The sequence below is a fragment of the Neofelis nebulosa genome, chromosome 1 (genome assembly GCF_028018385.1).
Source record: "Neofelis nebulosa isolate mNeoNeb1 chromosome 1, mNeoNeb1.pri, whole genome shotgun sequence".
Taxonomy (NCBI): domain Eukaryota; kingdom Metazoa; phylum Chordata; class Mammalia; order Carnivora; family Felidae; genus Neofelis; species Neofelis nebulosa.
Window position 1 is genome coordinate 80,936,270 of NC_080782.1, and position 24,729 is coordinate 80,960,998.

Consider the following 24,729-nt stretch of genomic DNA (forward strand, 5'->3'; position numbering starts at 1 on the left):
AGACTATTAAATAAGATGTGTACTTTCCTGCTACCTTGAAAAATATATTTCCTTATGATCAGATAAGCCAAGTTTGAATTTAGAATTCTTGGATTCCTCAAAGTTCTGCACCAGAACTTGAGAGCAGAGTAAGAGCCTGTTCTTAACCCCTGGTCTCTGGCACACAGCCTCACCCTGCAACCTACCCTCCTTTTCCTCCCACCAGCAGCTCCAACCTGCAATATAAGGTGCCCTGCGTAGACACTTCACCCTATATGTCCTAGTTCGGGCCCCTCATGTCTACAGCAAATAGCTATCTATTGGTCACCCCTTAGGCATAAGTATGTGAACAAAGCAATATGGTCCACGCTTGTAAAGAAAGACATGACTTAAAGGCCTTTACAGACATTAAAATGTGCTCAGGGCCATCTGAACAGAGAATTTGGGATTCCAGGCACCCAGGGGCAAGGTTATATAGGCTGTAGGTGGACCCTACCCTTTGTCCAATGGATGGATCACAGGTGGAAGACAATCCAAGGGGGGCACCCCACAAGCACAGGACCCAGGGTAGAGAACCTCTTTGCCCTGGTCTATCAGTGATATTGGATTTTCCTGCCCATTGCCACATTTAATTCACTCTACTTTTAAGTGTCATATGCAAAATTGCATTCATTATTAAATCATGACTACATATTCACTTTCTTCTGAATTCCCTAACATGACAATAAAAGTATTACAATATAAATACTTGTTTAAACTAGAAACTTTAGGGTCATCTTAAACTCTTCTTTAACCACCTTGTTCCAAACGTCTGTTTTCTAGCTAAAACACCTTTAGCGTCAATAAGCTCTTTTCCATTTAAATTGCCATTGTACCAGATTAAAACTTCATTGTTTTTCTGCATTATAGCAATAGCCTCTTAAATGGCTTTCCTGCCTATATCATGTCTTAGCCCAATTCATCCCTTGCTCTTTCTTTTTTTTTTTTTTTTAATGTTTTATTTAGTTTTGAGACAGAAACAGAGACAGAGTCAGAGAGACAAAGCATGAGCAGAGAGAGAGGGAGACACGGAATCCCAAGCAGGCTCCAGGCTCTAAGCTGTCAGCACAGAGACCAACATAGGGCTTGAACCCATGAACCTTGAGATCATGACCTGAGCCAAAGCTGGACGCTTAATCAACTGAGCCACCCAGTGCCCCTTCCTGCTCTTTTTAAAACACAATTATAGTCATCATTGTTATCTTTAAAAGCTTTCATGCCTGCACAATGCTGAAAGAATAAAGCTAACACATGAGTGCAGTTAGCATTTTTCAGTTTTGGGGTTTTTTGTTTTTTGTTTTTTTGTTTTTCAATATGGCCTCAGCCTTATCAGCAGCCATTCCTTCCTGGTCCCACCTTGCCTTTCTTTTCGATCACACTGGGCTCCTCATCATTCTCAGAATATGCATGCCTTTTCTCTTCTTACACTTTTCTCTAGCTATTTCTTCTTACCTGGGATGCCTTTCTCCACTTCTCATGCTTATGAGCTCTTTCTCATCCTCCCAACACCGTTCAAATGTCCGCACAGATATTAAAGACCTCTTTGAGCCTCAGGCACATTTAATAATTAATTTTATTCTCATCTGTGTCCTGATTAAATTTTATGTCTAACTTTCTTACAGCATTTATCAAATTAGTATAATACATATTGAGCTTAGCTGAATGGCAGAAGTGATTGTTCAATTTACATTAATTTACTCTTAGTTTGGATTTGCTCAGAAGCATACCTGAGAGGAGAGTTTGTGTGCAAACAGCTCATTTGAAAAGTGCAGAAATAATCAATACATAGTGGAGAAGTGAAACAGGGAAAGAAAAAGAAAACAGCAAAGAAAGTTTACATCATGGAGGCAGATAACGCTGGAGGAACTAGAACTTAGACTGCGTTGTCCCAAACCATGGGGCAGCTAAGTTTCCCTAGCAACCAAAGGCAATGCCTAAAGGGTGTGCCTGGAAGTGTTAATTCCTCTGTGCTTTTGGCCAGCTTTAGTGGTATGGTGGCTTTCCCTTTTGGAAAAAAAATTCTCAGCCAAAGAAACACAGACACTAGTAGTTAGAAGTTGAGGTCCTTGCCAAATGCTCAGAAAGCTGAAATCTACAATCCTATTGTCTCTGTGGCATGGTATGCAATAAACACGGAATGAGAGTTTATGTTCCTTACATTATTACCAAGTTGTTCCTTAATGGCTAGCTACGCTAACATTGCCTGAAGGCCACCAACACATTAATCACTATAAAATTTCCACTTTATTTAATCTTCATAGCACTAAAAGGAAGCTATTTTAAGAATCATTTTACAGAAAAAGCATGCTCAGAGATTTAATTCATAGAATTTAAGTCAAAGAATTTGGGCCATACAGTAAAGGAGGTCCAGAACAGGCATTTAAATGGAGGTGTTTTTCAAGAAAATTCAAATACTTAATAAAAAGATCTTAGAAGAACTAAACTGGCTTTTCCAGCATTAGTATGTCTATTTAGATTTATTTTTAGAGTCAAAGTGTTGATTAAAATGGACATATTTTATTATTTCTGTGCCTACTTTTAAGAGACTCTTTTTTTATAATGTTTATTTATTTTTGAGAGGGGGGAGGGGCAGAGAGACATGGAGACAGAATCTGAAGCAGGCTCCATCTGTGCCTACTTTTAAAAAGAAACTTATATTTAAGCCAAATTTGTGAAATCTAAATAATACCTTCATTTATACATTACTATAAGAATAACTACTAAAAACAATGCATTAAATGACTTGTTTTTAAACATTGATGATAAAAGCATTATAGTGCCAAACTAAAGAAAAATACTAAATTTTATTATGAAATGCTAGAAAAGTTCTAAATGTGTAAGTATATGTCATTGTTAGAAATATTAATGGATCTTTAACTCTAAAAATTGTAACTTAATAAATTTTAAAAAAAACATTAAACACAAATAAATAAATACATGCCTTTGTGGAGTTTATCCATGAAAATTTTCTAAAAGTTTGAAACAGATTTTTTGTTTTTAGTTGCAATAAAAACCCTGGTCACTGTATATTTGAGTGATATTTTTCATTCCTCCAAATTTTACAATTTGCTTCCAACCTCTTTTGGAAGCAGGGAGAATCTCAAACTTTAAAATTAGGGTTCCAATGTCTACAGTGCAAACGCACCTAGCATTCCCATATTATACTACAATCATTAGGCCAGCCCAGCTGATCAATCTCCACAAAAGGAGAATACTTTAAAGTATTGGGATACAATATTTCATTAAGCAAAATGTTCTACAAATATTATCAAGAGCTGATATGTGTTAGAACAAATGGGAAATCATCCTGATGATATAAAAGAACATCAACAATTTTGCTGAAAAGCTCAGTAGAAAATTAGTGTCGATTCAATTTTTATTTAAAATAATGCAAAGTGACTATTGTGGTTCTTAATGATTCCTGGGCAAAAATTCACATTAAATGATTTTTTAATTTTTTACAGAAAAATTTAATATGTAACTGGAAATTATCTTAGCTCAATATTTACTCAGAGGAGTGTGTGTGTAGAATTTATATCGAGTGACTTTTTCCTCACCAACCTCAGTAAATATGTTAGCCCTGATTTCTCTAAAACAAAGCAAAACAAAAACAAAAATAAAAAATGAACAAACACACAAAATACCTGCCTTTCTCACTGAACAAAGATGACCAAACAGAATTTTAAGCCAAAAACACTAGATGTTTAGAAATATCTGGAAAACGTTAATTTGGGTTATCTTCCAATAGAAGAAAAAGCATAATTACTCATGATAGTATTTGAAGCCTGGGATTTATCTATCAGACTTCTGGCATGTTTAATAATATATCTTGGAAAGAATAAATTTTTTTAAAAAAGAAAGAAAAGGAGAGAAAGAGAGGAAATGAAAGTTAATCATATATTTGCAACTGAATTACATTTTAAAGACTTTCCTATTTTATAGCCATATAAGCTGTGACACATTCTGAAACATCCATAAAATGACTTCTATCTCATTTGTATTCTGCATTTGTAAATTCTGTCTCAAGTAAAATAAGCAATTGGGTGCAACATTTGCAAACTTTTGTAAATAATGTTTTAATTACTCTGCACTCCTGAAACCTTCTGTTTGGATTCAATGCAGTGATGTCAAACATTATGAGCATGTTTATTACTTTGGAGTGGGGTGGGACACTTATATCGTACATGTGTGTATTTTAGGAGACTGTGCTATATAATTCAAACACACACACACACACACACAGGATTACAGGTAATTTCATTTTTAAACCACATTAACACAAAATGATTATTGGTTTCGGTAAGTCTAACACTTCACAGAATTTGAGCTTAAATGAAAAATAGTTTACAATTCCAATGGCCTCTGAATTTACCATACGCCCTACTATGATAACAAACCAAAAAGAAATATTAGCAATATAATTCAATCTTTTAAGAAGAAGAATTCTTAGAATATCATGAATTGATATTAGTTTTTTTTAAATTTTTTTTTTTTCAACATTTTTTATTTATTTTTGGGACAGAGAGAGACAGAGCATGAACGGGGGAGGGGCAGAGAGAGAGGGAGACACAGAATGGGAAACAGGCTCCAGGCTCCGAGCCATCAGCCCAGAGCCTGACGCGGGGCTCGAACTCACGGACCGCGAGATCGTGACCTGGCTGAAGTCGGACGCTTAACCGACTGCGCCACCCAGGCGCCCCGATATTAGTTTTAATTCTAGCCTTTTTTTACTCGTTCATTTGTTCATTTATTCAAAAAATGTTTATTAAGTTTCTTCTCTTGGCAGCCCATGGACTAGGCACCCACAACACAAAACACACAAGTAAAGAAGTACTGTCTCTTAAGGAAGGCCAGCTGCTGAATTTATCCTCCTTTCCTTTCAAGGAGGTACCCTATGTAACTTGAAATACACAAGAGTTAATATATAACACAAATTCTTGCAAGTAAATCTTCTTTCAACTTTCATGGGACTCTTCCTACTAGAAATTAAAGTTCATGCCAATTTACCAAACTTTGACTTTATTCCATTCCAGTAGCCTTCACTCATATTACCACATCCAAAACTTTCACATTTCTGGAATAATAATCTAAATTTTTTTTTCTGGCCCAAATATCCCATTATTTCATTCTCTCACTACTTTCCTTTTATTACAAGTTGTCATTTCACATTATCAAAATCCTCCATTCCTTTAATATCTGTATTTTTTACATCCTGCTTTTTAAATTTCTTTCCTTGAAGAGCTAGCAGACCATGATAGATCATTTTCCCATTTCTACCTTCCACTTCAATTTAACTTGAATAAACTCAAAGGTTTGTATTTTCCATTCCCTATAGCTAGGCTCCTGGGTACTGCACAGCAAAATCACACTACCCTATTGATTTGTTTCACAAGAAGTCAGCATCTTCAAAGTCATCTGAATCATCAACCAGGTATAAAAATTTTGTAACTGTCCCTGATCATATATCTCTGTCAGTTTCCTCACATTAAGATATGCATAAATGTATTTAAATGCCATAACAGAAGGTTCTTATCACCTACTACCACCATTTTAAAAAATAATAATCATCCCTTCAGCAAGAGTGCCCTTTGCTTGGAATTCCTTGTCTTTATCTATATTTCAACCCATCTTCCTTACTCAAGATTGAGTAAATCTTCAACCTCCTTCTCACAGATTGTGCTTCACTAGTTTCATACTCTCTCCACCATCTTTTACTTTTCTACCCTTTATCTCATATCAAATCCCATTTTACAAAACTTTTCCTTGACTTATAGCTGACTCTTTTCCTCTTACTTTCTATAGTCAAGATTCTTAGATCATTGTACTAGTAGTTTTCCCTATCATTTCCATTCTCAACCGCTAAGCACTTGCTTCCAACCTATCTCCAAAGGCACTGCTTACTAATGGCCTCTTAGTTCCCAAGTTAAAGTGAAATGTTCTGTCAGTACACACTTTGATACTTCTGTCATACCTGAGATTAGCAACCACCGCTTGAAATTTTCTTCTTCCCTGATGTTTTGAACTCAACTATTTTCCAATTTTTCATCCTTCCTTTCAGGCCACTCTTCAACAGAGTCCTTCTAGGTCCATCTCCTTCATTCACATGTCTGTAAGTTTGTGCTCCCTTTGGCCCTTTCCACTCTTCTTATGCTAGATATTTCATATTGTTGATTGCAATCACATTCTTGGTTTCATCTGGCACATAAATGCCAATGATCCCCAAACCATTTTAGATCCCCATCTCCCTCTTTTTAAAAATTTTTTTAATGTTTATTTCTGAGAGAGAGAGCATAGCAGAGGTCGGGCAGAGAGAGAAGGAGACACAGAATTGGAAGCAGGCTCCAGGCTCTGAGCTGTCAGCACAGAGCCCAATACAGGGCTTGAACTCATGAACTGCAAGATCATGACCTGAGCAGAAGTTGGACGCACAACTGACTGAGCCACCCAGGCACCCCAATCCCCATCTCCTTCTTAAGCAACAGACTCATATATGCTACTGCCTAATGGCTAACTGAGCTTCAAATAGTGCATAATATCTATTAAGTACTCATCATGCATATGCGGCCTAGAATAGGCACAGTTCTAAATTTTTAAATATATGAATTCATCTATTCTTCACAATAATCGTAAGCAAGTACCATCATTATCTCTGCTTTATAGATGAGAAAACTGAGACTAAGAGTGTTCAACCAAGGACACAGAGCTTATAGAAGGGAAAGCAATCTTAACTATTGTACTAAATTTTCTAGAGGTCCTGCAAATACTCAAAGCTGAAAATATTTAAACTTTAGGAACCCTTCCTTATTTACGTCTACTGGTTTGGATGCCCGGCTTCTGTGTTTCCATGGCTCTCTACTTAGCACTCTTCTGTAATTGTTTTTTTCTCTTCTGTCCATCTTACTAGATTATTAGTTGCTTATGACCCAGATCATGCCTTTTATTCCTGAACACCTGAAACATGACACAGTGCTTCACATATAATATGATTTAATTTTATTAGTTGAATAAATGGGTTTAAAAATATTTATGATAATATTTTTCTCATCATTTCACTGATCTCTACAAGAAATTTTATTGTAATGTGAAAGACAACCAAAATAGCTCTCTTTTTCATTTTCTTCCGTACGACAAACTCTTAGAAAATAATATAAGTTTTGTTTGTTTGTTTTGGCCATAGATTGAAATCTTTCAATTTGATTGACTTAAAACTTTTGATATGCCAAACTTCAAAACAATATTTCCAACACCACTATATTTTAGTTTAAAAAACTATGTGTATGTAAACACACATATATTGCATGTGTAGGAGAGAAAGGTGAATGGCAATTCATCTAATTGGCAATGGTAATAATATCTGAGAAGTAGGATTAGAAGAAGTTTATTTCCTGCGTTATAAATATTTATACCATTTGTGCTTTCCATAAGGCAGACATATTTTAAATTTTATGATTACTTTTATATTAAAAAAGAAATTTTAATGAAAAGCAGAATGCCTATTTGTAAAGAGAAAAAGTATTTCATAGTGGAATCTCACCATAACATTATGAGTATAATGAAATTCTATCCTTAAATAAGCAATTAAACTTGCTTAGAGAGGTCCAAAATGAACCTACTGTATGTCAAATTCTGTGAAAATGTCATAGGCTTCAAATGCATTTATTAAATTTCTGTAAAGGTTACTTCTTTTGACCCAATGCTCAAACACACTAACACTCAAACAATAACTCAAACTAATGTTATAATTCTTTTTTTTTTTTTTTTTTTGGCGGGGCAGGGGAGGGGGGTCATTTAAAAATTGTTAGTGAAAAGCCTGAGAGAGTTTTCTTCCCAGCAATTTCCCAAGGACTTATTTTTAAAATCCAAACAGTGGTTTAGAATTTCAAATCAGTAACAATGTGTGTTTAGACTGAAAAATTAAAATATATTTCAAACTAAATATTTCAAAATCAATTTCTTTCATGTTTACTCATCAATTCTTCAGTTCTGAGCTCTATGTTTTCCCTGAAACAGTTGACAGTTTTGCTTTTGGTATTAAATAACATAAGATTAGTCTGCCTAAGGGACCATCTGTTGTTCCATACCCTGTCATGACAATTCTGAAGCCTTCAGAACTGCATCCTGTGGTTAAGCGGGAAAGAAGGGCATTTTCTATCAAGAGCCTAAGCCTCAAAAATGTTGTTCATTCCAAATGAATCAACATACAGCTTTGACATATGTCAGGCACAATAGGATGATTTTGTTTCATTATATACGAACATTACACGATGTTTTAGCAGATGGGAATGTAAGGTTTTTTTGTTTGTTTGCTTGTTTTTATTTCATTAGGCTGTTTTACAATAGAGACACATTATTAAATGCCTCAAGGGGTTTTCTTCATTTTATTTTATGAGTTACTACTAATATTCCTGATAAAGTTATAAGTAAAAACAAAGTCCAATTTATTACATGTTAAGTAGTTTTTAGCAATCAGCAATATGTATACCCTTTTGAAGTCACAAAAGAGAAAAGCTGTCTTCTACCTCCACTTCAAAAATCCTTTAACAGAGTCTGAAAAAGCTCAAGATAATATGATAAGTACATGCAATGAGGTTGTTACAAATAAGAGTAAACAAATTCATTCGGATTTAGTAAGGGAAGGTTAAGAAAACCTTTCCAATAGTCTGGAGCTTTCTACTAAATTGTAAAATAACTTTGACATGTATGGCATAAGGGAATGTGTTGAAAAGTATTCCTGAGTCTACCCTAGAATTCCTTCACTTTTAAGAAAAGTCATATAAAGTTAGTTTAAATACTAGCATATTTCTGTTTTATATACTTATTTTTATCTATATGTAATTATTTCATTGCTTCAAAATATAAACCACCTTCAAAATAAAATACCAGAAGTATTTTATTGATCAGGTTCTTAAGCATCCATGGGGTATAAGATAAAACTCATGGGTCATGGGCCATGGGGGTATGCAAAAAACAAACAAACAAACAAATAAACAAAAAACATGGTCTAAAAGCTTTACAAAGGGTACAACCAAGAATCAAGGATCACCTTCTGAGATGCAAAAGAAGACCCAATAGGAAATAGATAAATACAGTCACCTCCAAAAGTAGGAAACTTTAAAGATTTCCTGTAAACATGTTTACCAATGAGACCACAGTGACCCAAGGCCTCTAGGGAGAAGGCCAGGCTGACTCCAGGATTCAGTCACCATAACAAATATGCCTCTCAACTTCAACTTAATTGATTAATGCAAAGAGGGAATTAAACAGCTACCAATATGAGTATAATGTGTCAGATAATTATTGTCTTGTTAAAATAGAAAAGCTGCAGAATCTAGAAATAAAAATGAGCTAAGGGAACAAAGTTTGTGTCTATCATGATCCATATATCCAGACCTTGCTTTTGGCAGAAAAGCTGTTCAGCTACTAAATAGCTATATTCTATACCTGTAAATTACTTCTTTCAAGTTCTCCCCTAGGATGAATGAAACATCTCCCTAAACCGTCATAAACCTTTTGCTACTATTTTTTAGAGCATCCTTCTGATTACTAATATTGTTTTCCAGTTTCCTTCACATAGAAGGAAGGCGATGATCCAGTTACAGAATATATCTCCATAACAAGTTAATGTTATACTTGCAACTTATAAAATCTTCTCTGATGAGTTCAGGTAGTATGAATTGACTGATTCAATTATGTCCATGGAAAAACAAAATTTTATTTCCTCATTTTATGAATTTGAAATCTCATATCATGACAGGTAGCCCAAAAGGCCCTGCCTCCACCCTAGGATTTTTGTTTTCCTATCATCTCTTGATGCCATCATGCATCCAAAAGTCATTAAGACAGAGGTCACCTCTCAGTGAGCTCAAGCCCTATTAGAGGACTTAAATGTGTATAGTTTTTTGTATTGGAACAGAAGAATTAGCTTATCCTGGATATTCAAGCACTATGAAAATACCAACAAGGAGAAGATACATTTTACTGAAGGAATAAAAGAATCTTGATAAAGGAATCTGGTAGTCAATCAAAGAATATTTTTCAGGTAATGTAGGATAGAACTGAGCTTTGAATTTTGACAGAGTAGAAGGAATGGAAATGCCAGGCTAAATTAAAAAGAACCATGAGTGAGGTGTTGTCTATGCTTAAGTAATTCAGAGATGTTAAGTTAACTGATTTTATGATACGTAACAGAAGAGGCTCTAAAGATAAGTTGCTTTGAACCCTAGTCCAGACCTGGTTTTCTTTGTATACCAAGGTAAGGATTGTGGGCTTTTTATTTTTAAGTACCTGGAAGAGAAATATGTTTGAGCAGAGCTACTAATTGCTGGGTTTGTCTATGCAAAGATCACTCTAGCAGTCAGTAGGAAGAACAGATTTTGTATGGACAAGACAGAAAGCAGTGTGTTCAGTGGTGAAGCTATTGTAATGATTGAGATGAGAGTTAATAAGGACCTGAATCAGCAGAGTGGCAATACAATAAAAAGAAGGCAAGATATAGGCCATTATTAAATCTAGTTAATAACTCAATTGTTTTACTTTATGTGCCTTGTGTACTCAAATCCTGATATTAATTACAACATTGAAGACTGGCTACAACGAACTAGAAGATAGTATCAATATAAAATAATATGAGAGGTGCCTGGATGACTACCTCAGTTAAGTGTCTGACTCTTGATTTCAGCTGGGGTCATGATCTCATCATTCATGGGTTCAATCCCTGTATCAGGCTTTGCACTGACAGTACAGAGTCTGCTTAAATTCTCTCTCTCTCCCTCTCTCTGCCCCTCCCCTGATATGCTCATGCTCTCTCAGAATAAATAAATACATTTAAAAAAGTAAAACAAAAAATAAATAAATTTGATAATGTACATATTTTATAAAATCCATTTATTACTCAACCTCAGAAGTTTTACTTCTGTGATTATGAGTAAAATTATGCAGCAGATCTGTAATATTACCTGGTTCATAGAGCTGTACTTTAATCACATTGATTTGATTCTCTTTCTTAATTGAGAAAGTTACTGAAACAATTAAATTTCTAGTTACCCGGAACTGAGGACCAGGAAGAACTAAATGTGGTCAATATAAAGATGGTACTTCTGTGTCATACCATCCAAGTAGCCTTCCCAGGACTGTTGAAGCATCTTTCGTTGACAAATGAGAGCATATGCACCTCATCTTCCTAAGAAGATCCATTCATTGACTTATTCATTCACTCACTCGGCCCATATTTCATGAACATTCACTAGGTGTCAGAGACAATATTTGGTTTGGGGTAAACAGAGACAAAAGGAGACAAAGTTGCTGCCTTCAAGGGAGCTCCTAGTCTCATAAGGGCAATGGTAAAGAAAGGTTAAAGGAACTGGGTAACATGTTATGACAGAATATAGGGCACATTGAGGCAGTGGACCTGGATGTCAGAAAAGGGAGGAAGGGACGGGATGGTCAGAAAAGTTCGTCCAGAAAAAGGAATATCTAAGTCCTAATGAATGAGGAGTGATAATTAAAGAATAATAAAATATACTCACACTTGAATGGATTTATATTTCTTAAGCTAATAGCTTGAGCTGTTTTATCTAAAAGTTTAATATAGATGTATAGCTAAAAATATTTTAATTTTTCTTTTAATGTTATAGTAAGAAATACATCTAGTTTTTATTTCTAAATTTCCAAATGTGTTGTTTAATTAAAATTTGGTAAAACTAAACACTATTATAACATTGTATTCTCAAAGGATAAAGATGAAAACATCATCCTTTTCTATAATACATTAGTAAATTAAAATTTTCCTTAAAAAGAGTAAAAGAAAAGATTACCAGACAGAGACCCAAATACTCCTCAGCCCTGTCTTCTTGGTTCCTAAAATTTATCATGGGCCATTGTTTTCTGGATGGTTATTTAGGAGGAAAAATGTATTTGCTTGAGACTGTTGATATGGAAATTTTCCATCATTAAAATCCTGGTGTTGAAACATTTCTAGAGACCATGTAACCCAACCTCCCTATTTTTGCATCTGAAGGTAAATTGAGGCTCATAACATTTAAGTGGCTTACAAGTTTATGCATTAAGCTTCTTCAAGAACTAGAAATATAATCCAGGCTCCTCAAAATACAATTTTCTTTCCACTTTTGTAATTTGCTGATAAAATTAGCTGTTGTTTTATGGTACAACTGTTGAGCAGAAGTTAGCAGGTCTCAGCTATTGTCTGTTCCTCTTTCTGTAGATCCCATGTTGAAGGAAATTATTGCCTCCATTGCCAAATATTTGTAAGTCATTCTAAGATCCTCAGTCCTACAATTGTCCTACAATTTTTCACCAAGTCCTGTTAGTTACACTTTGAAATATGTTTCAAATATGTTCCTTCCTTATTATCCTTCCTGCTGTTGATCTAATCGAAGCAGTCAGTAATTGATTACTATAATTATTTTCCTACCTTCAGTTCCTCCACCCATCTAACCTCCTATTTGCTCTAGAATGAACTTTTAAGATGGCAATTCTGATCACTGTCTGCCAGTTTAAAGTCCTCCAATGGACAGGGTGCCTGGGTGGCTCAGTCGGTTAAGTGTCTTACCTCAGCTCAGGTCGTGATCTCACAGTCATGGATTTGAGCCCTGCATAAGGCTCTTTGCTATCAGCACAGATCCTGCTTTGGATCCTCACTCAGTCTCCATCTCTCTGCCCTTCCCCCTTTCACACACTTTCTCTCTCAGAATAAATAAACATACATACATACATACATACATACATACATACATACATAAAGTCCTCCAATGGCCTACTGCTGCCACAAGACAAAGTCCAAGAGTACCAGATACTACATGATCCAGACCCCAATCATATCTCCCACCATAACCCCACTTTCACCCTACAAGCAGTTTCCTGAAGGTGAAATGCTGTGTCTTGCCTCTATGCATGTTGTATTTCTCCTTAGAATATCCTCTTCCTCCTTACCATGTAGCTAACTCATTCTCACCTTTCAAGATATCCTCAAGTTCAGCTTTCTCTGGGTAGTCTTCAGTGGCATTGCTCCAGCACCTGGAGGTGTAGGTGCCTCACTTTTAAGTTCCCAAAACATTCCGGACACAAATCAGTCATAGCATTTACCAAACTGCAATATAACTGTAAATTTGTAAGTCTATCTCTTCCAGTAACCTTGGACTTCTTAAAGGTAGGGACCCACTTTCATCCCTAGATCCACTAGAACCTAGCACAATAATTAAAAGATAATTTGTACACAATAAACTCGTTGAATAAAAGAAATGATTAAAACCGAGTAAATGAAAGAATGCATAAGTGAAGGAATATCTATAAGGCAAATAAAACAGAAGCCCATATCTTAAAATATACTTACAGAGACTGGCACCAGAGAAATGATTTTTGTTACACAAGTCTAATTGCTAAAAGAAATATGCTAAGTTTTGAGTCTATGTATTACATACCGCAAAATAAAATATATTTATGGATGAGAATTTTTTTGTAGGAATATGTTTTGTAGTAAAAACCTCACCTTCATTTTATCTACTTTGATCTTTAAACTAAAAGGTCTTTTAAGGATGCTCACGCCTTCTGTATAAAATCATTGAGTTTTTAAACTTCTGCTCATGAGATCTTTCTTCTGCCTTTTTGATCAACTAATGAGATACCCACTAGTGCCAGACATTTCATGAATAGACAATGTGGGGCCCTGTCTGCTGTGATTGCTTCTGTAGGTTATCATCAGTGCGAGTGCTGTACAACTTGGGTGCAGAGGTATGAACAGTTCTAAATATTATTAAGAATACAAATGCAATGGGCAAGAGTATGTATCAAAAGAAAAAAGTATATCCCTCACCACTTAAATCTCTGTTTAAATGCCACAGCAAGTCTTCCTTTGATCTTTTCTGTGACCTTTTCAAGCACTAATTATTTTTTTAATGATCTATGAATTCAAATACATGTTTGTCATTGCCCTTCCTATGATGCATTACAGGGTATTAGCAAAGCAAAATAAATCTGATATTGAAGGTTTAATTGCACAGCTTTTGCATATACTTAATAGGCAATGCAAAACCTTCTCAGCAGGTGCACTATGAGATGAAGTGATTTTTCATGAATAATTCATAATATTTTTAAGAAGCACTTCTGCTAAGATACAATCGGCAGTAATGTTTTTCAAGAGAGATCAGTGAAAATCTGAAGCTGTCATTGTCAATTTGTTTTAGTTCAGATTCAAAAGGTCACACACTTGACACAATGGAAACTAGAAATGCCCTTTTGGATTTTTTTATTTCAACATGGTATACTTCATAATTTCTATCTAAAATATTTTTGAGACCTGAAAAGTAATTAATTTTATACTACCCAATAAAAATTACTTATAAAAAATAAAATTTTATGTTAATTCCCAATAAATTAATTTCAAAAGCATTCTCTAACTAGGTAGAAATCAACCTTAGGATCCCCTGCTGTAAAATATCTGGGAGAATTTATGTTAAACTGACATCTTACTCTTCCATGGACCTGAAAGTCTGTGACTCAAATCATGGCCTTATATAGACTGTCATTAAAAATGTCATTTTGGGGGGATGCCTGGGTGGCTAAATCGGTTAAGCGTCTGACTCTTGATTTTGGCTCAGGTCATGATCTCACAGTTTGTGAGTTCCAGTCCCATATCAGGTTCTTTTCTGGCAGCATGAAGTCTGCTTGGGATTCTGTCTCCCTCCCTCTTGGTCTCTCCCCCACTTGTGCATGCTCTCTCTCTCTCTCTCTCTCTCTCTCTCTGTCAAAAAAAAAAAAAACCCAAAATGTTGTTTTGGGGGCATCTGGGTGGCTCAGTCAGTTAAGTGTCTGACTCTTGATTTTGGCTCAGGTCATGATCTCATGGTTCATGGGATCAAGCCCTGCTTCTGGCTCTGTGCTGACAGCATGGAGCCTGCTTGGGATTCTCTCTCTCCTCTCTCTCTGCCCCTCCCCTACTTACACACACACTCTCTCTCTCTCTCTCTCAAAATAAATAAACATATTTTAAAATGTCATTTTTATCTCTCAAAGAGATATAAAAGTCTTCCATAGGGATTTTTACTTACATAATACTATTTTATATCCAAGATTATTGTATATGGGAGACAGGTAGATAGTAACTTCATTTTTGAGATGAAAAATTAATAGCATAAAAGGTTAAAAGTCATAAAACTAAGAGAGATAAGACCAAGATTCAGGAATAAAACACCTTTGTTAACTGCTATTATTGCCCAGGACAATAAAAATACTATAAAAATACTATTCCTGTGGACATTTTTTCTTCATAAAATGCACATTTGAATTATAGGTAATAGATATCATGATATATGCTATGTGGAATAAGGAAAATAGCCTCTCAAATTTTAGGTTTAAGGGACAAAATAAATCAAAATATAAGACATGTTATGAGTATATATATTCTGAATTGTTTATCCCCCCAAAATAAAATTTTGACTGTATCCCTTACTGCATATAGCATACAGTACAGGACCTGTTACCTATAATTCAAATAGGCTTTGTATGAAGAGAACACCCTAAAAAATAAAACTTGGATAGAATATATTCTTTATCTATGAATATTATACTTATCTAACATAGGACTACTTTCTAAAAAAAAAAATACTTTATATCAGTACTTTTTATCTCTACCATTACTTAAAAACAACATTTAAAAAATTATCTAAGCCCTAATGATTTTTGGCTAAACATAACAGTTAGTATAGGTCAGAGATCCAAAAAGGTTTTCAATCCCTTTTTAGGTTTTTAAGAGAGAGAGAAAACGACCTTTGTTTTTGTTCAAAATATAAGTAAATAAATAAAAGAAGTAAACTGGTAGAACAAGTCCAGATCATAATGGTCCCTAAAATTTTACCTGACTGGCTTGATGAAGGCAAGAAATTCCTATGACTTGGAAATGTTTTCAAAAGCTCTGCTGTTCTAGGGGTTGGGAGGTTGAAGTGGTTGCTGACACTGATACTGGTAGAAGCAGCAGGGATCAAGCCCAGATGTTTTAGCCCAAGTTCTGATTTAATTTCTTGTCATCAGTAACCTCACATCATAGTGGTTATCTATGTCCTCCAAAAAGCATTTCCTTCTCCTCCACCTTTGTCATCAGCCAGACCCCAAGACCTGACCTTTACTGCCCACCTGCTTGTACTTACTAACCTTTGTCTTATTTCTTTTTTTTCTTAATCTCTTCTTTCCAGGTTACCTCTTAACTCAGACAAGTGAAAGGTGAAACCACCCGTTAGGTGAAAGTGAGTGCCTTGACAAGACCTGCCTCTGGTCCAGGCCACCCTGATCATTTGAACTAAACCCCCATCTCATGCCTCCGCAGATGGACCATGGAGTCACCACTGAAATGGTCTGCAATTACCTATACCTCATTGTGATACTAAAATCTCTGCCCAGGGAGGAAGCCTCAACCTCCTTTACATAACATACAATGTACATCTAGGCCTGTTTCTTTAAGGTGCATATAAGACCTTATGCCCTCCTCTACCTACAGTGACAAGGCTTCCCTCTGGAACTTTCATCCTAACCCTAAACAAAAGGTACCCATTCACGTTCTCTGGAGGACTCAAGGGTTGGAAGCTATCCCCAGTGATCTCCTCATTTGCTGCAAATATAGTTGACCTTGTGTTAGATCCACCTGGTGTATCTATAGACTCACCAAAAAGCGAGCTCGTGTTGGTTTGGTCACACCTTTAATGCCAGGTTCTCTATTTGACTACTCTGCTTTATCATTCATTTCTCTTCTCAGAAAGAGGGGGTGCTCTTCCAATACTGACTCCCAAACTCCCTAACTCACTTCTGAGGCACCATGAAAGGGCCATAAATAAACTATGATTTGGAACCAGGATCTAGAGCTGCCCCGACTTCTTGTTTTCTAACATCTACTTCTGCTTCAGGGTACTTTCTCCTATGTTTGATTCTATTTTCTTTCTTTTCTTTCTTTCTTTCTTTCTTTCTTTCTTTCTTTCTTTCTTTCTTTCTTTCTTTCTTTCTTTCTTTCTTTTTCTTTCTTTCAAGAGAATCTTTAGCAGACTTTACACCCAGCATGGAGACCAACATGGGGTGGGGTTCCATCTCACCATCAATGACATCATGACCTGAGCCAAAATCAAGAGTCAGGTGCTCAATCGACTGAGCCACCTAGGCAACCCTCATATGTTTGATTCTTAAGACACATACAAGCAAACAAACCAACCAAAGAAATATTTGTTAGATCCTCAACTTCTCCATTTACTTCTCTTTTTACCCTTCCTGTATTCAGGTTTCTTGTTAACAAATCTTTAAAACTGAGCAAAAGTCTAAATGTAAAAAAAAAAAAAAAATTTTAAAAGGGGGCGCCAGGGTGGCTCAGTCGGTTGAGCATTCGACTTTGGCTCAGGTCATGATCTCGCAGTTTGTGGGTTCGAGCCCCACGTCCGGCTCTGTGCTGACAGCTCCGAGCCTGGAGCCTGCTTTGTATTCTGTGTCTCCTTCTTTCTCTGCCCCTCCCCAACTTGTGCTCTGTCTCTCTGTCTCTCAAAAATAAATAAATGTAAAAAAAAAAAAAGATTTTTAAGCTGAGCAAAAGACTTAAAACTCAACAATAAGAAAATAAACAAACCATTTAAAAAATAAGCAAAAGATCTCACCAGAGAATATATACAGATAGCTAATAGGAATATGGAAAGATGATCAACAACATTTGTCACTAAAGAATTGCAAACTAAAAACACAATAATACACCAGTATACCCTATTAGAAACTAAAATCCAAAAATGTGACCACACCAAATGTTGTCAAGGATGAAGAGCAACATGAATTTTCATCTGTTACTGGTGGGATTGCAAAATGGTACAGCCTCTTTGGAAGATTGGCAATTTCTGACAAAGCTGAACATAGGAACTCTATACCAAAGAAAACAATCTGATTGAAACATGGGCAGAGGATCTTTTCCAAAGAAGACATATAGATAACCAAACATGTACATGAAAAGGTGTTAAACATCACTAAATATCAGGGAAATGCAAACCAAAACCACAATGCGATATCACCTCACACCTGTTAGAATGGCAAGAATCAAAAAGACAAGAAATAACAAATGTTGTTTGAGAATATGAAGAAAAGAGAACCCTCATGCACTGGTGGTGAGAAATGTAGATTGGTGCAGCCACTAGGAGAAACAGTATGGAACTTCCTCAAAAAATGAAAAATGGAACCACTGTATGATCAAGCAATTTTTCCAAAGAAAATGAAAACATTAACTTGAAAAGATGTATGCACCCCCATGTTCATTGTTTACCAGGGCCAAAATAGGGAAGCAACAGCCTAGTATCCATTGATGGAAAGAGAAAATAGGAAACACACACACACACACACACACACACACACACACACACACAAGGAAAGCTTGCCATTTGTGACAATATGGATGGACCTTTAGGGCATTATGCTAAGTGAAATAAATCAAACAAAGAAAGACAAATACCATATGATTTCACTAATATGTACAATTCCCACCACCCCCCCTCAAAAAATGAGTGCATAGATACAGAGAACAGATCAGTGGTCACCAGAGGCGGAGGGGGTTGGGTAAAATGAGTAAAGGGGGTTAAAATGCAAATGTTCAGCTACAAAAGAAATAAGTTATGGGAATATAATATAAAACATGGTGACTATAGGTAATAATATTATATATTTGAATCTTGCTAAAAGAGTAGTTCCTAAAAGTTTCATCACAAGAAAAAAAATTTGTAACTATGTATGATGATGGATGTTAACTAGGCTTACTGTGGTGATCATTTCACAATATATACAGATATCATTATGTTGTAGATCTGAAACAAATATAAAGCTCTATGTCAATTATAGCTAAATAATAAATCTTAAAGCTGAATACAGTATTACTACAGAATCCAGCAATTACATTACTGTATATTTTTTACATAACTGATTTGAAAACGCATCTACACAAAAAAGTGCACACAAATGTTTATATCAGTTTAATTCATAATTACTAAAACCTGTAGGCAACCAAGATGTTTTTCAATAAATGAGCGTAAGAAAAAACTCTGGTCCATACATACAATGATGGTTATTGAACGATTAAAAAAAAGAAGATCTAAAACGCCATTGAAAAGTTATGAATGAATCTTACATGTGTATTGCTATTTGAAAGAAGCCAGTCTGAAAAGGCTGCATACTTCATGATTTTATTTATGTGACAACATGGAAAAGACAAAACTGTAAAGATGATAACCATATCAGTGGTTGCCAGAAGCTCAAGTGGGTGAGGAGGATTAATTAGGTGAAACTACTCTGTATGAAATTCTAATGGCAAATACAAGATGTTAAGCATTTGTTAAATCTAATTGAACTATTTAGCATACAAAGTGAAACTTCATATACACAATTTTTTTTGAAAAATCATTTAAGGTGTCACATGGTCTCAGAATACAATGCAGATTGTGATGAAAGAACCTAATTATATTACAAATGTGTGAAACAACCTCACTAAAGGGGGAGGGGGGGGAAAGGTGTTAACCTAAGTAGCTTTGGAAATGAGTGGAGCCAGGTTTCCCATTTTTAGAATGGTAGGATGTAGATAAGTGAAGGGAGAAGTCTAGAATATCCATATAGTAATGCAGTAGATTCTGAGACAACAGCATGAACTAGTGTTTGGTTTAATATAGGTATAGATGGCTACACAAAGAAATATTTTATAATATGTGTACCTACACAGTTTAGTATACACACATATCTATCCTTGCTTTGTCAGCTGAGAGGGCTTAAAAGCAATGATATCCCATTCACAATGGTAGACCTAGCCCCAAATCTTGCTTTCCAATACCATTCTCCAATAAAAGGAACCAGGTATCTTGGGAGTAATGGCTGCTTCTAGGATTGGGGCAAGAACTATACAAGATGAGCCTGGAGGGTCTTGTAGTGCCAGAAAGTAAAGAAGTGCACACATACACACACACACAATGTAGCTATGTCAAAGAGACACAGGAGTCAACTTGAAGAGCTCTCAGTAACCAAAGTTAGAATAATTTGAGCAACAAAATAAAGTAGTATTGCATTATAACCAAAGCATAAAATAAATATTCATTATTTTATACTCATCTCAGCAAATGATTAATAAATAAATGGGGAAGAATAGACAATTGCCAATGCAGAATTCCAAATAAATTATATAGATACTCCACCCTCAGGAGGTAGAGCATAACTTGCCCCTTTTTTAAAAAAAAAAAATTTTTAAGTTTATTTATTTATTTTTGAAAGAGAGAGAGAGAGAGCAGAGAAGGGGCAGAGAGAGAGGGAGAGAGAGAATCCCAAGCAGACTCCACACCGCCAGCATGGAGCTCAATGTGGGGCTCAAACTCACAAATGTGAGATCATGACCCCAGCTGAAATCAAGAGTCAGATGCTTAATCAACTGAGCCACCCAGGTGTCCCATAACTTCCCCCTCCTTAAGTGTGGACTGCACAAAGTGATTTCCCACCCAGGAATATAGTATGGAAAGAGGAGGAAAGAGTAGCTTTACAGTGGAAAAACCTGACAAACACTACTTCAGCCAGGTGATCAAGGTCCATATTGACAGAAGACATGCATCAGTATGTTACATTGATAACATATACCTGAATAGGATTTGATAAAAATGGCACTTTACCTTTATTATCTTCCTCCACAAAACACATAATCTCAGTCTAATCATAAGAAAATCATACTACAAATCCCAACCAATGAACATTTCACAGAATACTTGCCTAGGACTTTTCAAAACAGTCAAAGACATTAAAAACAAGGAAAGTCTTAGAAACCATCAAACCAAGAAGTGCCTAAGGAGACAATAGAACTAAATACAAGGTACATCCTGAATGACATCCCAAGTAGAAAAATAAAAAAGTAAATATGAATAAAGTATGTACCTTATTTAATAACATATCAATATAGACTCACTTATAACAAATGTACCACACTGTGTAAAATGTTAATAGTAAGGGAAACAAGATATATGTAATTATGTGAAAACTCTCTGTAGTAAGTTCACAGATTTTCTGTAACTCTAGAACTGTTCTAAAATAAAAAAAAAAATAATTAAAAATCAATTAATTAATTTCAGGGGATAATAAGGAAACAATTCATTATCTTGACAGCTGGTGAATTAATGCAAAGAATCATTCATTTACCCTGTCATTTATAAATGAATTGTACCCTGAGTAATTTGGGTGGCTCTTAATGTGTCAACTTGGCTAGGCTGCATCACATTTCCAGGGTATCCCTTCATGTATGTTTCTGGTGAGGGTGGGCCATAAGAGAGAACCCAAGGCCCGTTCAGGCTTATCAAAGCACACTGAAAAGGTGATGCCAGTCTCCTTCAGGTTAGATTGCTTGAGAATGTAGCCCAAAGCAAGTGATAAACTTCATCTTTCACTAAATATTAGCATGAAACTGATACATAAAAAACAATTACCATCACGGAAACTTGAAATGAAGACAGAGGAAGCAAGACAGAAGTCATAGTTTTGTAAAGTAACCTAGGAAGTGATTTCCATCATTTTTGTTATATTTTGTTCCTTACAAGAGAGCCACTGGGTCCAGCCCATACTCAAAAAGAAGCGTTCACACAAGGGCCTGAATACCAGGAGACAGAGATCATTTGGGAGCCTTTTTTATAAACTGCTTACCAAAGTTTGCCCTCAGACCCTCACTGAGTCTCATCCCTCCCACATGCAAAACACACTCATCCCTTCCTAGAATCCATCAAATTCTCATCACTTCACAAAATCAGCTCACCGTCCAGAATCTCTTCATCAAAATCAAGTACATGTGGATGGAGCTCCTCACATGCAGTAACTATTTTATTTTTTGTTTTGGAAATTAAAGATGCTTAATTTCTAAATCTAAAAGTTGAAAATAAATCATTAACTTTAAGGTAAAACCCCCCTTTCTGTCATTAGCAAGTCTTGCATCTTCTATCATCTATCTATCTATCTATCTATTATTATATATATATATTATGTATACATACATATATATTATATATGTAGTGAATGTATAAGAAGTTCTAAAGAGAAGGATTAGGATAGCTTAGTTAACAATAACCAGGTTCATTGATTAATTTTGACAAGGATCTTTATTAAATGTTCATTTACATCCAAAAGACTGACAAAAAATTCGGGTTAGCTGGTAGATTAGAACTCAGATGTTTGATTAATCTAATTTTTCTCTGTACTATTTTGATGTATAAAGGTGGCATCTGTGACAATTTTCAATTAATATTAAGGAATTTAAAACCAAATTGCTTCCCAAAGTAGTTGAAACTCATTAATTCACAAATGACAGAAGCTCACTTGACACTAGTATAATAAATGCAACCAGGAATTTATTAGTTCATATAACTGGGAAATTTAAGAGTGGACCTGAATTCAGATGTTAATGGGACCTCAAATAACAGCAGACCCTCCAGCTTCCCTCTTTCTTTGGGCCTCTGAACTACTTCTCTGAGAGTGTTAGCAAACTTTCTCTAGGCACATACCAACCCAGCAAATAACCACAAGCAAAGGGAGATCTCTGCCTTTTGATAGTCAAAATATAAAGTTCCAGAGAAGGCCTCTGACTGGCCCATCTTGGCCACTATCTGCTGGGCATATCCTTGAACAAGAAGCAGTGTACTGCCATCACAAACTCACCAGAATGGGAATAGAGGAGGGCCAGTACCCTAAAGGAAAGCAGGTGGTTACTGTGGTTACCAGAAAAGGAAGGAAAGAGTGGTAGGACAGACTGAAAAAATGGTTTCACTATAAGGTCTAATTTTATTTTTTTTAAGTTTTTATTTATTTTGAGATGGGGTAGGGGCAGAGAGAAAGAGAGAGAGAGAGAGAGAGAGAGAGTCCCAAGGATTCCGCACTGTCAGCATGGAGCCACATGTGGGCCTTAAACTCACAAACCTTGAGATCATGACCTGAGCTGAAATAGAGTCTGATGCTTAACCAACTGAGCCACCCAGGTGCTCCTATAATGTCTAATTTTAAATCTAAATCAATTATTATGTGAGTTATCTAGCCAAACCTAAAAGGTACAAAGAAACCAACATCTGAGTTCAGGCCACTATACTGCTCTTGAAAATTAATAATCTTTATAGTCATTCTTACTAATTATATATTCGAACTTTCAGTACCTTGTTATTTAAGGTTTCAAACTTGACTAGACTATATGTATTTGTTTTTTACCTGAATAAAGTTTTACTTTATAGTAGTCTGAGTACATTGGTGTTGTAAATTAATGTTAAAATAATTTTTAGGTCTGGGTGCCTGGCTGGCTCACTTGGAGGAGCATGTCACTCTTGATCTCAAGGTCATAAGTTTAATGTTTGGTGTAGAGATTACTTATTTTTTTAACTAGAAAAAATAGTTTTTAGGTATGATTCAAATTTAAAAGTTACTCAATATAACTTTTCCAATAAAAACACAGTATATGCAAACATAGCATGTTCTAAAAAGTATCTTTCTCCAATAATGAGTTGATACTGCTGACATGTTATTTATTTTGAATTATATTTTCAACTTTTTTGCTTTAAAATCATACACAGATATGAAAAAAGAGGAAAAAAAATGAGTAACATTTTAAGGTAAACTCACTTATCACTACTGCCCAGATCATAAAATAGAATTTTGCAAGCCACTCAGTAGCCCCTCTATGTAACTCATCACCATAACAAGTCCCTCTTTCCCCCAAATTTAACCATGATCCTGACATTTATAACAACTACTTCTTTATGTTACATTGTAGTTTTATCACCTAAGTATTGTTAAATTAATTAAACAAGGAGACCATCAAATCAAAATGATTCTAATGTCATGGCCTATGAAAGTAAGCAAACCAAAATGCCTAAGCCTGTAAATGCCTCACAGTTATGAAATCAAAACCTCAGGACAACCAATCACAAACAACCAGCTAGGCTTTAGGCTACAGCCATTCAATAATTTCCTTACTTTGCTTCTAGCTTTTCTCTGTCTCACGCCACCACCTATAGAAGGATTGCTCCTAACCACTTCCACTTTGGCACTGCCCAATTGGAATGGATTTTTGATCAAATAAACTCTTAAAAATCTTAATATGTCTCAATTTATCTTTCAACAGCATGCATCCCTGCATACCATAGTTTAATCTTGGCCCCCTTTTGAAAATTTGCTGTTTCTTTTAAGTCTCTTTTAATCTACAGGTTTTTCCTTCACCCCTTTCTGCCCATAATAATTTATCTGTTAAAAAACCTGGGGCATTTGATCTGTAGAATATCCATGCAGGAAATTTAATTAGTAGCTCTGAGATTACAATAATTTAAATTAATCAATTCATTAATAACCAAAAAAAAAAAAAAAAAAAAAGAATATCCCTGCAGTTTCCCTTAGCAGTTTAGTTCTTCCAAGTCTATTCCTTCAGCTCCCTCAGGGATCCCATGACGTTCCTAAGACTCTGTTTAAAGTAGCTAGAGTGAATCCAAGTGCCTGTAGCTAAGAACCCTGATTATAAAATGGGAATAACACTTTTATTACAAAGCAAATTTCACATATTTAATTTTATATATGTGTAAAGTCAAATGTAGGATGAAGATATAAGTTTTCTGCGAGAGAATGCTTATGAAATTTTTATTACTCTAGACAAAAAAAAACAAATCCATACAATGAGGAAGTTTCGGCTTAGTTTCTTAAAGTCATGCA

At 35.4% G+C, this 24,729-nt stretch overlaps 1 long non-coding RNA gene across 2 annotated transcripts in view; it reads right to left on the minus strand.

Moving 5' to 3' along the window:
* Positions 1-24,729, minus strand: part of LOC131509988 (uncharacterized) — a 152,592-nt gene that overhangs the window by 26,010 nt on the left and 101,853 nt on the right. The gene's annotated exons all lie outside the window — the stretch shown is intronic.